This window comes from Anolis sagrei, chromosome 3, assembly GCF_037176765.1.
Source record: "Anolis sagrei isolate rAnoSag1 chromosome 3, rAnoSag1.mat, whole genome shotgun sequence".
NCBI classification, from domain to species: Eukaryota; Metazoa; Chordata; class Lepidosauria; order Squamata; family Dactyloidae; genus Anolis; species Anolis sagrei.
In genome coordinates, this window is record NC_090023.1 from 141,376,658 (window position 1) to 141,393,104 (window position 16,447).

Sequence of the window (16,447 nt, forward strand, 5' to 3'; positions counted from 1 at the left end):
TCTGGGCATCCCCTGAGCAATGTTCTTGCAGACAGCCAATTCTCTCACACCAGAAGCAACTTGCAGTTTCTCAAGTTGCTTCTGACATGGAAAAAATAAATCCCAAGACTCCAGTTACAATGTTCCCAATATGGTTATTCCATAATTTTTTAAAATGAAGGCCACACAAAAAAGCAAAATCCGCCTCTTTAGCAAGCCTTGCAAATGTTTGATTAGTATACTATACCTGGCATCACGGGTGGAGGATGTTTAAGGAGCCCTGCAGCAGCCTCATCACACTAGACTAGAGGACGAATCCACTTTAAATCCGGTTGCTGCCTCCTGCAGAATTCTGGGGTTTGTAGTTTAGGGAGGAGCCTTTAACAGCCCCAGTGGGGCTGTTAAAGGCTCCTCCCTAAACTACAAACCCCAGAATTCTGCAGGAGGCAGAAATCGGATTTAAAGTGGATTCGTCCTCTAGTGTGACGAGGTAGCTGGTGGCATCAAAGGAAAGAAGGAGGCACAGACCTGGATCTCTTCCTCTCGTTCTCTCCTCCTTCAGCCGGTGGCCAGCGTGGGAAGCCTCTGGAAGGAAGCTCAGGGAGGGAGAAGCCAAACGGGAGGCAGGCAGGCAGGCTCGGTTTCCCTTCTCCTCCTCCTCCTCTTCCTCCATTTCTTCTTCCTCCTCCTCCTCCTCCTCTCCCGCGCGAGGCATGTTAATGAGGGGGAGGCGCCGCCGCCGCCCATTGGCCCTCCAACTGGCGTCGCTCTGAAGTCAGTCACGCAGAGAGGGCTTTTCTTGTCGCCGGAGGCAAAACACAGCGGGGAAACATTGATACGAGGCGGTTTATTGTCCAGCGTGGAAGCCGGAGAGAGGGCCGCCGCCGCTGCTGCTGCTAACGCCTCAGGTAAGAGAGCGGGGCCTTTCGCTTGGGAACCACCAGGCCTCGTCGAGGGTGGAATCCGTTTATGAGGGGATGGGGGGAGGGAGGGAAAGGGAGGGGGGCCGCGCGCGCTCCCGTCTCGCGCTCTCCCCTCCTCGCGCTCCCGTCTCGCGCTCCTCTCTGGCGCGCGCGCTCTGCCCTGGCTCTCTCGGAAGGCCGGTGGTCCGCAGCCTCGCTGCCATCACAACAAATGCCATTTCGCACCTCTGCGTTTGGTTTCTCGCCAAGCAACCGTAATCCTTGAGATATATAGACTATTGCAGTTGGCCTCTGAGGTGCTCATTCGCTTGTTGGTGACAGGAGTCCTCTTGACTGCACACACAGCAGGAATCAGCTGATGATGGGAGTCCATTTTGGGGCCTTTGGTGGCTCGCGACCGGGAAAATAGGATGCAGAGGGTCGGGGAGAAGCGCCACGGACTGTAGTTGATGGAGAGGTTGAAAGCCTGAGCGGATAAAGCGTGTCTCTAGATCTGGAAAGGGGGGGCAGCATCTCCTCCTGCCAGGTCCCAGGGACAGTTCTTGCCGCTGTCCCTCCTCGCCTGCAGAGAATGACATTTCCAGGGCCCCATCCGCTCTGATAAGCCTTCTTGTGAGTGGAAGGAAGGAGCGCCAAAGTGGCCTAGTGCTTCAGCCAGGCAATTTTTCAGCAGGTCCAGGAGTCAGCAGAATAATGGACCACTTTGGGCCCTTCCACACAGCCCTATATCCCAGGATATCGAGGCAGAAAATCCCACAATATGTGCTTTGAACCGGGCGCCCTTCTACACAGCCCAATATCCCAGAATACCAAGGCAGAAAATCCCACATTGTTTGAGTGTGGATTCAGATAACCTAGGGCCCTACCGCACAGCACTATATCCCAGGATATCAAGGCAGAAAATCCCACAATATGTGCTTTGAACCAGGGGCCCTTCCACACATCCCAATATCCCAGAATACCAAGGCAGAAAATCCCACATTATTTGAGTGTGGATGCAAATGTGAGTAGATCAATAGGTACTGCACCGGCAGGAAGGTAACGGCTCCCCATGCAGTCATGACCTTGGAGGTGTCTATGGACAACGCTGGCTCTTCGGCTTAGAAATTGCAATGAGCACCACACCCCAGAGTCAGACATGATTGGACTTACTGTCAGGGGACAATCTTTACTTTTACCTATTCTAGAATACAGGCTGTGTGGAAGGGCCCTTTGGGGGAGATTGAATGATATCTCACTAGGCAAGACACTGCCTTTGTAAAACTATGTATGGCTCCTTTGAGCCCCTTCCTCACAGCTGAATAAAATCCCACATTTTCTGCTTTGAGCTGGAATATATGACAGTGTGAACTCAGATAATCCAGTTCAAATCAGATATTGTGGAATTATCTTTTGGCTGTGTGGAAGGACCCACAATATGGACTCAGATATTCCAGGGGCCCTTCCACACATCCCTATATCCCAGAATATCAAGGCAGAAATTCCCACAATATCTGCTCTGAACTGGATTATTTGAGTCCACACTCAGATATTGTGGGATTTCTGCCTTGATCTTCTGGCTATGTGGAAGGACCTGCAATGTGGAAGCAGGTATTCCAGGGGCCCTCCCACACATCCCTATAACCCAGAATATCAAGGCAGAAAATCCCACAATCTCTGCTTTGAATTGGGTTTGCTGAGTCCATACTCAGACAATGTGGAATTTTCTGCCTTGATATTCTGGGATATAGGGATGTGTGGAAGGGCCCCAGGTGTTCATCAATCAAAGGTCACTCGGGACCTTTCCACACAGCCATATTACCCAGAATATCAAGGCAGATAATCCACAATATCCATTTTGAACTGGGTCATCTGAGTCCACACTGCCATATAATCCAGTTCAATATGGATTTTATACAGCTGTGTGAAAGGGGCCTAGGCATGAGACCGCCTTTGTAAAACTGTGTCTACCTCCCTATGTGTTGACTGATCAAAGGTCACGGGAACATTCCCAGGGATTGCTTTATCTGGGGTTTATTAATTTGCACACAAAATGTAAATAGGGCCATTTTTCTAGCAGGATTTTCTCCTGATGTTTCACCCACATCTGTGGCTGGCATCCTTGAGTGATTCTGACCATAAAAGCCTTTGACAAAATAAAATATAAACACTTGACTGTTGTTTTTTTTTACTTTGACTTTATTATATACACAATCCAAAAAAAACGTACTCCTCTACCCCCTCCCCCTCCAGCCGGAAGTGTTTGTGGGCCTCTCCATGTCCTCCAGTGTCATTCTGTGGTGTGCTTCTTGCCCAAGTATAGTCACAATACAGGATTCACTGTAACCCATGGTTTCTGGTATCTTGGAATGTATCGCCTGCCAATATGGGTCCGGGGGGGGGGGGGGTTGTGCTGTGTATTTAATCTTGAATGAGAGAAAACAAAATAGCGAGCTTTCATGAATTCAGTCAAGGTTAGCTCCTGCTCAGCAGAAAATAAAACCATTTCTTGTCTGTGTGGCACTGGAACTTGCTGTTGTGCTTCTCTACTCAAGATGGTTTCCGTCTTATTAAATGAAGCAAAGTTGCTGTAGGTCTATTGTACATATTCCTTTCTCAGGAAACCTTATGTGTGGTTTTGGAAATGTTAAGGGCTTGACCAAATCGTTTATTTGACAAAGATGGTTTTGTCTTCTTTCATGTTGTGGGTGATGTATACCTTTGGATTCTAGGCTATTCATTTACATTTCTGCTTCCTGCAGTTTGTTCTGTTCATAGAGTTTATTCTGCTCATTCCTTGTCTCTTTTTTTCCACATAATAATGTGATACAGACTTAAGGGCTCTTTTGACTCAATCGATTTCATTCAGTAGATTCTACTATGTGCCTCTTTTGGAATTATTTGGAGGTTTTAAATGCTGTGTATCAGAAAGGTGTTGAAGATTGCTGTTGTTTAGTGATAGATCTATAGGGAAATTATGTAAAATGTTGATACTTAGTAGAAATATCCCATCCAACTGAGAATTTTTGGTTAATCCTAAAACCTCTCCCTCATTTTCATGTTTTGTTAGTAAAGATTGTTTTCTATCGTAATATATACAATTGCTGACTTTTCTGTAATTTTGCTATGCCATCACCTAAAATCCTAAAATAATAATCTACCAAACAAAGACCTTATATCACCGTATTTCTGGTATGTGCTGTAAGGATGGAGATAGAAAAAGCATGGGAAAAATAGAGAATTTGTCAATACAGAATTGGATAAACAGGCCATAGTTTTATCTGCAAAAGTACAAAGTAAGATTAGAGAGAGGAGACATAAAAGATAATTTGTTCAAGGCTATGTGGAAATGATTTGTTAGTTATATGTACTAGACTAATAGCACATCTAAACCACCCTGAGATAAAGTGAGATTTTGGTTAAATGACTAGGATAAGATTACGCCTATTAAGAAAATTAGACAATAGAGTAGATAATTTGCCAGTTAGTGACAGGTAAGTAGTCTGTGAATGCCTGTAACTTGGGGAGGGAGATTGGATGGGGGGAAGCTAAAAAATACTAAGGACTTGCTGTTAAATTTCAACACTTTGCTAATTTCTGGTATGTAGTTTCTTGGGTTTGCTCTTGTGCACATCAAAATGAAACTTCCACACTGCCTAAAGGTAAAGGTTTTCCATTGACATTGTCTAGTTGTGTCTGATTCTGGGGGTGGTGCTCATCTCCATTTCTAAGCCGGAAGAGCCTGTCCATAGGCGCCTCTAAGGTCATGTGGCCTGCTTGACTGCATGGAGTGCCATTACCTTCCTGCCAAAGTGGTACCTATTGATCTACTCATATTTTCATGTTTTCGAACCGCTATGTTGGCAGAATCTGGGGCTGACAGTGGGAGCTCATTCCACTCCCCGGATTCAAACCACCGACCTTTTGGTCAGCAAGTTCAGTAACTCAGCGGTTTAACCCGCTGCACCACTGGGGGCTCCACACTGCCTAAAGACATGGAATATGGTATGCAGATATCCCTTAATAAATATGGAATGTATTTAACTTTGACTTATGGGGCATTTGAAGGCAGGCAGTAAATGTGTCGCCAGAACAATTTTTATCGTGAAACATATGTATTGTTTTTACTAGCATATTCATATTCTGGGGGAATATGACAATCTGTCCTTGTCACAAGAACACATGTATGGAATCTATTTGAGTATCTGTGTTAAAAGCAAAGCCAGCAAGAGTTAGGTATTTCAGTGAGAACCCCTGCAGGCGCAATGGGTTTAAACCCTTGTTTTGAATAACTTGCATGAAGCTTCAGGCTTAATTATCAAAGGCGGCCAGTATAAATAAATGGTTTTCACCTTCTTGGTGCCCCCAGTAGCTCAATGGCTTGAACCCTTGTGCCGACTGAACTGCTGACCAAATCTAGGGAGCTGGATGAGCTCCTGTCTGTCAGCTCCAGCATCCCATGCAGAGACATGAGAGAAGCCTCCCACAGGATAGTAAATCATCCGGGCGTCCCCTGGGCAACGTCCTTGCAGACGGCCAATTCTCTCAGTTTCTCAAGTGGCTACTGACATAAAAAAAAGTATTTCAACAATTATTTCATAAAATTAAGAAGAGTTGGAAGACTCATCCAGTCCAACCCACTGCCATGCAGAAAAATTCAATCAATTCCCAAGAGATGGCCACTTAGTCTCTGCTTAAAAACCTGCAAAGGAGACTCTGCCATACTCCCCAGGCAGCATATTCCACTGTCGAACAGCCTTTACTGTTAGGAAGTACTTCTTAATATTCAAGTGGAATTTCTCTTCCAGTAGTTTGAACCCATTTCTTCATTACCTAGTCTCTAGAGCAGTAGAAAACAGGTTAGCCCCCTCCTCAATATAATGTTATTTCAAAAAATTTAGCTGGGCGATCATGTCCCCCCTCTACCTTCTCTTCTGCAGACTAAACATATCCAGTTCCCTAAGTTTCGCCTCCTAGGGCTTGGTTTCCAAACCTTTGTTCATTTTGGTATCTTTCTCTGGATACCTAGCTTGTCAATATCCTTCTTGAATTGTGGTGCCCAGAGCTGGACCCAGAATTCCAGTTGTGGTCCAACCAAAACACAGTACAGTAGGGCTTCCCTCAATCTTTTTTTTTTCTTGACACTAGACTTCGATTGAAGCAGCCTAGAATTACATTGACTTTTTAAACTGCCACACAACACTTTTATGCTCAGCTTGAGCTTACCATCATGCTGCTGTTGCCTAATAAAACTCTTAGATCCCTTTCACATATATTGCTATCACTCCCTAGTCTCAACCACTCTATATTTCTCCAATTTTATTTTTGCCTAAGTATAGTATCGCAAACTTACCCTTCTTGTTACTTTGAGTTCGGCTCTCCAATATGTTAAGATCATTTTGGATTTTGTTCCTGTCCTCTGGAGTATTAGCTAGCTACCCTTTTTAATTTGCAAATTTGGGAATCTGTAGTCTATCATGAAGTTGAACTATAACTCTCCAAGTCATTGATAAAGCTGTTGAACAGCTGTAGGTCCAGGAGAGAACCCTGCGGCCCAATTATCCCCAGGATGAGGTGGAGCCATTGTTGAGCACCCATAGGATTTGGCCAGTCAGCCAGTTCCCAATCCACCTAACAGTAGCATTGTCTTGCTCACATTTTACTACGTGAGGAGAGGTGGGTAAGAAATAAACTTGTTGTTGTTGTTGTTCGCAAGAATATCATGGATGATCTTAGGCATATCTCCAATGTCCATTGTTGGTTTCAATCACAGAAGAAAGTGCAGCCTTGAACTGGTTCCAGGATCTGCAGCATGCAGGGTTTTTGAAATTTCCCCCACCAGAATGTGCATGTGAATATCAGATTTGGGTGTCTGCACAGCAGTTTGCATTCTTCAGAGCTGATTTCAACATGCAGTGTAGCTTACACTGAAGTGTGCTGATGGTTATTAAGGTCTCTTTTTTCAGACTATTTCCTGACTTCTTTATTAGCATGTTGCTAAAGGACTGGCCAGAAGAACTATGTTTTAAGGACTTGTAAATCTGGATATCAAAATAATTTTTACAACAAATTTCAAATTTAAATCAGTGTAGAGTTTCTAAGATGGTGCTAGCATGTTGTAGTAAAGTGTTGGACTACAACTCTGTCAACCAAGTTTCAAATCTTCACTGAAACCCACTGGGTGACCTTGAAGAAGTCATGCACTCTCTGCCTCAGGAAGGAAATGACAAATCTATTTTAAACAGATCTTTCCAAGAAAGCCTCATTTTTCCACATGTTGAAAATGACTCGAAGGCTCACAACAACAATAAAACAAAATTATCTAGAAATATGAAATATTTTGAAGGAAGATGTAAAATGATAGTCCATGAATGGGAATTGAGTGATTGTTGAACTGCCAATTACAGCATTTGTCAGCAGTGGCAATGCTGACTAAGGCTCTCTATGCCACCCTATAGTAGTTGGTGAATGGTCAAATCAAGAAGATAGCAGACACCTTTTAAAAATACTTTCAAACCAGGCAGCAAATACCGAGCCACAAGCATCAAATGTGTACTCTTCACATGACGAGCACGCTATAGGTGCATTAATATGTCTGGGAATTGTGTTGTTAACATCTATATACAGGGCCAAAAGTCACAAAGGTGTTTCAATTTTTAATAACACTTTTATTTTTGTTTTACATGTATAATATTGTAGCATCATAAACAGTGTACATAGGAAATAATTTTACATTATGTGTAAACAAGGAAATCTTGTAGATGATATCCAATACCGTAGAATCAATATACATCAGACCCCCTTGGTGACTTTTGGCCCACCTTGTATTTACAATGGGTGAGACCTGTGGCCCTCCACATGTTTTGGATTTAACCCTTCTAGAAACCTTAGCCAGCATGGCAGGCAGTTGAAATATCTGAAGGACCTCGGGTTCTACTGAAATCCCAAGTATGGGAGATTATCACACAAATGTGTAAACTGTGTTGAAGACCCCTTAGACCAATGGTTCTCAACCTGTGGGTCCCCAGATGTTTTGGCCTTCAATTCCCAGAAATCCTACCAGCTGGTAATATGGCTGAGATTTCTGGGAGTTGTAGGCCAAAACACCTGGGGACCCACAGGTTGAGAACCACTGCCTTAGACAAAAGTGAAAACACATTTTACCATGCGATCTCATCCTAAACTCATCCCAAACCAAGCTTCAAATTTTGTCTAAGTTATATATAATAAAATTGGTATTCCACCGTCCTATGACTTTTGACCATACATTCAATTATGTTTAGAAAGCCCATTTTATAATTCAGTAACAACCTCATCATAAAGTCCTGGCAAAGTTTTCCCTCCAGTTGTAGGAGGGGCTTTCATAGGAGGAGGGGTTTCCACAAGAAGCTCCCTTGCGTCATTTGATGGGCAGCAAGCCCATCCTCCAGACATTTGGAAGTGTCCCAGGATGCTATAATCTTCCCACCTGATGAGGTGGTAAGAGAAATCTACCTTAGCCACTTGTTTTAGGATATGTTCCTTCAACTGTGGGCTGTCCTTCCCAGTCACAAAAGAAAAGCTGAACCCTTTCTCCTTCTGATTGTCCTGATGGCTTTCTTGTTTAAAATAAAGGCTGTGATGGTCCTTGCCTGCAACAAGTAATTTCCCTTGTTAATTGAATGTTTCCTTTCAAGGCAAGAACTTTTTGTAGAACTTTCTACTTGTGTGTGCTTTTTACCTCGTTACAAAAGCTAACAAACTTTGAAGTACACCTTTCAATTGCTGCATGAACACATTACCATCAGTATTTACATTGCAAGGTGTTTATTTAAAAATAACTATATTTAAAGGTTGTATCACCAGAGTTTTGAAACTGACAAAATACGAAAGTTGAGAAGTGTTCAGCTTTGAATCTATACATTCTCAAAGTTGCACAGTTTTTATATAAACAAAAAAGTGAGGCATTTATAAAGACGGGAACAGCACAAATTGGGAGGAATCTCGACCTATTTTAACCTTGCGTCATATGTTTAATGTTTGTTCTGTGTATTTTAATATGTATTTTGTAGATATAGGTTTTAATATGTGTATTCTGTAGAATGTTTTTAGATGATTGTGTGTGTTTTAGCAATATTGTAACCTACCATGAGCCATAGGGAGAAGCAGGTAGGAAATAAAATTATTATTATTCTATTATTATTATTATTATTATTATTATTATTATTATTATTATTATTATGCATGTATGGTAAAATCAACATGCTCAAAGTATGTCCAAAAAGGATTTCTGCAGTAAGGTGCTAGACAGGCATGCTCCTGTCTCATAGAATTATGGAAGAGACTATATAGTCCAACCTCCTGCCCTGCAGAAAAAGCACAATCAAAGCATCCTGGATCGATGGCTATCAAACCTCTGTTTAAAAGCCTCTAAAGAATGAGCTTCCACCACACCCCAAGGAAGAGAGTTCCATCCAAGAGGGGTTTACCATGAGAGAACCTGTTTTAGGAGATGGACATGATAACTTCCAGACAGAAATTATAATTCTCAAGTGGTCTTGATTTTATTCTAAAATCTACTGCACATCTCAAAGAATTTAAAACTTGTCTTGTTCTTTCTCAAACAAGAAATGTAGTTTTCCATTATTCTAAAATATCCAGTTGCTCTTCAACTATTCAAGTTTTTCTAAGTGCTCTCCCCCTTCTTCCAATTAAGTCTTTTACATGTGGTGAAGTCATGTCCTGTTGTTTAAATACTACACATGGATTTCAGAAGTGATAGTTATGCAAAGCCTGTGCATTCTTTATAAGGACATCCTTATATGATATTTGCAAACACTAACAGCCATGCAAGTGAACAATCCCATGAAAGCGATTAACAATAAAAAAAAACTTTTTTTGACATTATGAGTACATAGAGATTTTCTTTGCTTTTGCAGTAAATTCTCAGTTATGCAATCAGGTCAAATAATAGAAAAAAAGTATTTCTGAGTACAGTTTGATGAATTGCTTCAGGTCAATCATATGAACCATTTTAAGAGCAAAAACTTTCTATAATAACCCAATACCCCAATGATTGTTGAAGAGCTAAATGGCATTATACAACTTTGACAACTTTCGTTCATAGAATCATAGAATCCTAGAGTTGGAAGAGACCTCATGGGCCATCCAGTCCAACCCCCTGCCAAGAAGCAGGAATATTGCATTCATCAAGGAAACTTAATGTATATTGTATGAACCAAGCTGTATTGTGGTTATTCTGCTGAGAGGTTCTAGGGTGGTTTGAGTTATCTGGAGCCAGGTTAGAAAAGGAGTCTACATGTTCCTGAGTAGGGAGGGATTGTACCCATGGAAATCTTTTGGCAGTTGCTTGATTTCATTGGTGTGTAATTGAGAACTAGATGGTGAGGAAAGGTGCAGTCCCCAAGTTACGAACAATATAGGTTCTGTAGATTTGTTTTTAAGTTGAATTTGTTTGTAAGTCAGAACAGTACATTTTTTAAGTGCAACTCCAGCAAATTTACATACATGTTACTCATAAAGGCTCTTTAACATTTAAAGAGACTTTATAGAAACTCTGTGTATAAACTTTGGACAGCACAGGGAAGGGTTAATTGTCTATGCCCCTGTTCAAAAGATTTCACCTCACTTTTCATCCCTGTGATAATAAGATTTTGAAAATTTGAGCTTTTTGTGGAAATAAAGATTTAGGATAGAGCTTCAATAGAGACACTTTTTTGCCATAATAAATCCTCCTGGGTGAATTTCTCTCACTTTCTTTTGTCTAACCCTTGTTCTTAACCATGAGTAATTTGCAAGTCGGATGCTTGTAACTCTGGAACTCCCTGTATTTCTTATCTCTTGAATTGTTCAGTATCTTCTAATGATATTACCACCGTTTCCTTCTGATTGGATTTTTGGACATGTTATCAGAATGACTCCAGATTATATAATTAAAATGCATTTTTTCATATATGTGTCCTATAATATTCCATCTTGGGTTTTGTTTTTTTGGGTTTTTTTTTTTGTAGTTTAATAGCTGTGAGAAGTCAGAGGTTTTGGTTATGACTTTATCACTTTCCAGATTACAATCAACCCTGCCCTTGTTTTCTCAATTCCCATAGTAGCTAGGATTTTTGGAACAGACATCTGGAAATAATTTTGAAATGGGTAATGGTAAACAAGCAGAAGCTTAATCCAGATAAAATAAAGGTGTGGAGACTAATTATTCTAGGTGGAGGAGTACATCTTGTCTTGGACAGTATTGTTATCCTCTAACATTCCATAATTTGGCATTGTTTGGAGCAGCTCACTTGATATCTTTAGCTAGGATTGCTTTTTATCAGCTTATGATTGTTTCTTAGCAGCTTATGGTAAAAACTATATGTGTTCTACCATAATATACCATTATTATATACACTTGTGGATTTGCTTCTAACAACTGAAGTTGGCTAGAATGTGGCTGTTTGGCTCAGAATCAGGATTTCAAATCATATGACAACAAAAATCAAATAAAAGGGACATACAAGTCCTAAACAATGTGGGTGTAGTTTGCTTGAACTCATATGAATTTGACCATGGTTTTAGATCTTCCTTAGAGACCCTAGTTGCAAGGTTGCCTACTTGGTTGACTAGCATAAGTGATAATGCCTTTTTTCATAGTAGCTTCCCAGTTGTGGATTTGTTTTCCTGCAGAACAATATATGGCCTCAATTCTGGATATTTTCTAGAATTCTGTAAACTTGCATTTCTTTGCAGGGAATGGAAAAAAAAACCTGCAAAACAATTTGTGGCCAGATTCTGTATATTTAATCAGCTTCCTGGCCTAACACCGGTTCCAGGCATGGCAATCTGACCACCCATGCAACAAATCCAGTTTCTCTCAAACTGTTTCCAAGTTGAATTATAGTGTCAGTGTAGAAGTTCCCCCAAATCTCAGTGTCCATGTCTGAAAATAGGATGTTTTAGGGATGGGATAAGGATTTCTATGGTGTACCACTTGTACAGGATTCATCCATTGTGAATCAGTCAAGACAGTGTTGAAGATCGTGCTGGGATCTCATTAGCCTATTGGGCATGTGGACATAAGTATTTTTGTTTTGGTGAGCTGTAGCAGTATGTAGCAAAATCTCTGTTCCAGCTTCTATTATAGGCCCAGTGGGTGCAGTTGAAGCCCTTGTTTGTCCAGTGATATTGTTCAGTTTGTACAGCTAGAGAATCTGGATAGGATCTTTTGAGGGGTGTGGCCTACTGTGAGTGTACAGCCAGAACCAATAATGTTCTTGGCTTATACAAATAACTAGGAATACTGGCTGAGGAGTCAGGAATAGTTGTGAATACATCTGCAAAAATTATGCTTGAAAGAACCAGAACCCCACAATACTGGATCCATTCTGTCTAAGATCCCAGTATTCTGTTCTTGGACAAAGTGCTAGGGCAGATCTGCACAACTTCGTAGTGATAGTGAGCCAATATTAAGATAGTGTAAACTCCTTCTCCCCCTCCTTACACACTCAATCTTGATTGGATACAATTTCTCATGTGGCCACCAGTTTGCCCTGCTCCCCTCTCTCTCTTCCCTTTCCCAATATTAAAATAGGCAAAACTTTTTCAACCCACTCCTGGCCCCCCTCCCATGCTCATTGTTGATTGGCTGCAACTCTTCACATGACCTACCCACCCCCTCTCTGTTCTCCCTCCCATTTTTTACAGAATAAGAAGGCATGTTCAGAATCTTTGCCCCCCACTCCTCTATTGCAACGATAATGCAATGTGTCTTGCGGGAGGCAGAGTGCATGCAGGGGAACTGGTGAGAGTGGCAGTCTCTTTGGGCTACCCTAAATCCTTTTAGCTACTTCATCACACTGGAGAGAGAAAAAAATCCACTTAAAATCCGGTTTCTGCCTCCTGCAGGATTCTGGGGTTTGCAGTTTAATGAGGCTGTTAAAAGCTCCTCCCTAAACTACAAACCCCAGGATTCTGTGTGATGAAGTAACTAGGATTTGCATGAGGCCCATGGCCTGTAAGTTGTGCAAGTATGTGCTAGAGCACATTGTGATCTTTGTTTCTGCATTTCTGAATGAAACCAGTTGCCTATATCAATTTCAGTCTCTTTCAGGATTGGTTGTAAGACAGAAACTGTCGTTGATAACTTCATGGAGGTTTTATGTCTTTGTTAATTCTGCTGTACCACTAAATGGTTTTCACACCAACAACCTGATGTTGTTTACAACTGGTTTTGAAAGAATTCATTGAATGTGGCAGTGGTCCTGTGGAGGAGTTAATTCAGAAAGTGGTGCTTGTAGACTTCTCTTCAGTGGTGTGACCACTAGCTGATGGAAACTTCGTGCCTCCAATTTGTATCCAAGTTATTTAACATATGTATGAAACTACTGGGAGAAATCATTTAGAACTCAGTGCGCTATTGCTGGTGCCAGATTCTGCTTTTTATCTAACTACAAGGAAACTATTCTACTTCTAAATTAGTACCTGATGTTGGCATGAGTGTGAACAAAGCAAAGCTTTATGCTAACAAAAAAGAATGTTCCTAATCAGTAAAATAGCAAATCAAAGAATAGGAATTTAACCTGTGTCGATCAGGATCATTGAAGAGTCAAGGTGTTGGTTTAATTGTAATCGCATCTGTTCCTGAAGATGTATGATTTTGTCAGAATGACACATAAAATTGTAGGAATGAAAGGGATCGTAAGGCTTATCTAGTTCAATACCATGTCAGTATAAGATTATACAGCTAAACTGACCCTGAAAGATGAGTATACAGCCTCTGCTTAAAAACCTGCAACAAAGGAAAATCTGCCATATCCCACATTCCAAGAAAGTCTGTACCCATTTCCTTCAATGGTTTGTTTCCAGATTCAAAGCATTTCTTAATTGCAGCCTGTTTGGTCTATTGTAATTTGAAAAGTGTGTGTAAAGTTTGATTAGTTGGGGAAGTTGTGAACAGTCTGTTGCCTAGGATGATGATTTATATAGAAAATTCGATTCCCTTGTTAGAACAACCAACCTAATACTACAATAATAGAAGACTCATAGAACCATATAGTTAGAAAAGACCACAAGGACCATCATCCAGTCCACTGCCCTGGCATGAAGGAGCACACAATCAAAGCATCTTCAACAGATGGCCATCCAACCTCTTGAAGAAACCTCCAGAGAAGAAGATTCCACCATACTCCAAAGTAGCATATTCATTACCAAATAGCTCTTACCGCTAGGAAGTTCTTAATGTTCAGGTGGAATGTCTTTTTCAGCAGTTTGAACCCATTGCTTCATGTCCTAGTCTCTACAGCAGCCGCTGAACCCCTCCTCAATATGATATCCTTTCAGATATTTAAACATAGACATCATACCTCTTCTCAGTATTTTTTTCCTCTGTGCTGCATTTCCCTTACTGCATCATCTGTGCCATCATCCTCAGGCTAAGCAATGTTAACCTTTTGGAAGAAGACCTTATGTAGAGACCCTAGTATTTCTGTGTTCTTCCTTTCGCTACAGAGACAACAAAAAAGACTTGCGTGTCTGTAACAGACTTGCACAATTATGTCCTTTTTGTGCCCCCCCCCCTCATAATTTTTACTCAAATGATCCCAAGCTTGCTTCCAGGATTTAAGTCATAGATCTCTTCATATGCTTAAATATTCTTGACCTATAATTCTCCTCCTTTCCTGTTTGGTCTATTTCTCAGAAGTAGGTCATACTTCTCTATTACTAAATTTCAGTCATGGGACACATCCTACCAGGTTTCAGTGATGCATTATATTCCCTTTACTGCATTAAGAGCCCAAGTTCATCTTGTTTATTTCCCATGCTCTATTGGTGTAGAGATACCCAGGACCATTCACCATTTCCCTGACTGCTAACCCACTGCTGAGTTCCTGTTCTTTTTGCCCAGTTTTCTCTATAACAGTTGAGCCATTACTCCAGCACCAGTTGAATTTGTGCTTTCAATAATACTGTTTCCTTCCCTCACATAATTATTTTAAAGCCTTCCTGATCACATTTGTGAGACTTTTAGCAAAAACATTCCTGCCAGCTGCTGGGGAGTGAAACCCATTCCTTGCCAATAGTTCTTCATAAAACCGCAGATCATAGACAAAGAAGCCAAAACGTTCCTGGCGCGCTATCATGTGCATCCTGCTGCCACTTTGCACTCCCTCTGTGATTGTAGCTCTCTTTTTCACTGATGGGTAAAATTTATCCATGACTGTATATACCACTGTGTTACCTTTACTTAAGTGTGATAGGTCCTTTCCACTTCTGTTTCAATATGTTGGTCACCGTGTGTTGTCAGAGGGTCTAATGCTTCTCTCCTCCTTCATTCTTGCTATTCCCAAGCATGCTTCCCCCCCCCCCCCCATTCCATTAAAAAATTTTTTTACAGTACTTTTACAAGTTGTGATAAATATAAAAATGAAAAAGTAATAAAAATGGAAAACATGTTGGTAGAGCATAGGACAGGAAAGAAGGGTTATCAAGGCTGTGCGGAGGACAGAGTGCAGGACCACAGATTGCCAAAGCCTGCCCTTGAAACTGGTGTTTGTTTCCATTGCTAATACAAAAGCAATTTTGGCAAGAGAACAGGTTGGTGTGACAATGTTCTCAGCTACATTTTCCCCCCTTAAGTAAATTTTGTTATATACCAGTATTTTATTTTCATTTACAAATATGAGTGGACTGGTAGGATTTTTTACTGATAGCATAGATTAAAAATGCTTGGTGCTCTTTAAATCCCAGAGGGAGAAGTAGAGGAAAATTACAGTATTGATTTAAATCTGTTTTATGACATGAATGAAAGGGCTCCCAACTACAGTCAAAGTGTATATCTTTGAGAAGACGGTTTTTAACCTATAAATGTATTGATTTTTTAAATCAATATACATATTATATATTTTAATGTTAGTAATTTTCCAATACATGACTTATACCACTTATGTACATGTTCAAAATAATTTCCTCCCCCTAAAATAATAATAGAATAGTAGTAAAATAACAAATTAAAAAGTTAAAATGACTTTCTACCTTAAAGACATACAATGAAAATATAACTGCCATCCCAGTAACTATCTTAAATCCCTTCTTTATTCTACCTCCCTTATTTCAATATTGTACTTCAAAATCTTCAAAACCTACAAGACTTTTTACATTTTCCTTTTTCTTTATAAATGATACAAATGGTTCCCATTCTTTTAAAAAAAAATGCCAGTTGACTTCGTCTTTATCAAAGAAGACAGCTAGTCAATTTCCATCCATTCTAGAATTTTTATAATCCAATTTTCTTTTAAGGGCATTTATTTTCCATTTTTGTGCGTAATCTTGCCCTATAATAACTTCAAATTCATTTTTGTTCAATTTGTAAGTACATATAAAAATAAAGTTGGATCTAGCTGTATTCTGATTTTCAATATCCCTTGCATGAAATTTTGTGTCCGTCTCCAATATTCTTTTGCTTTGTCAATTTGCACTGCATTGACTCCTAATAGAAGAACAAAATTTTGTAAAGTTAAAACACCATATCATCACTCTTTCTGCCAGCTAAAAGTATTTGTTCCTTCTGAAATTTCTCTTCC

General features: G+C 40.5%; 1 protein-coding gene across 16 annotated transcripts in view; it reads left to right on the forward strand.

Annotated features, from left to right (window-relative positions):
- Window positions 1–470: 470 nt before the first annotated feature.
- The window catches only part of SORBS1 (sorbin and SH3 domain containing 1), a 122,882-nt gene continuing 106,905 nt past the window's right edge, over window positions 471–16,447 (forward strand). For 5 of the 16 annotated variants that reach the window (XM_060769347.2, XM_060769348.2, XM_060769349.2 and 2 more), the window contains exon 1: window positions 473–887. The gene's annotated coding sequence lies outside the window, so the exon portion shown is untranslated. Of the gene's footprint in view, window positions 888–16,447 lie in introns of all 16 variants that reach the window. The other 11 variants (XM_060769339.2, XM_060769333.2, XM_067466920.1 and 8 more) reach the window with 6 other exon arrangements.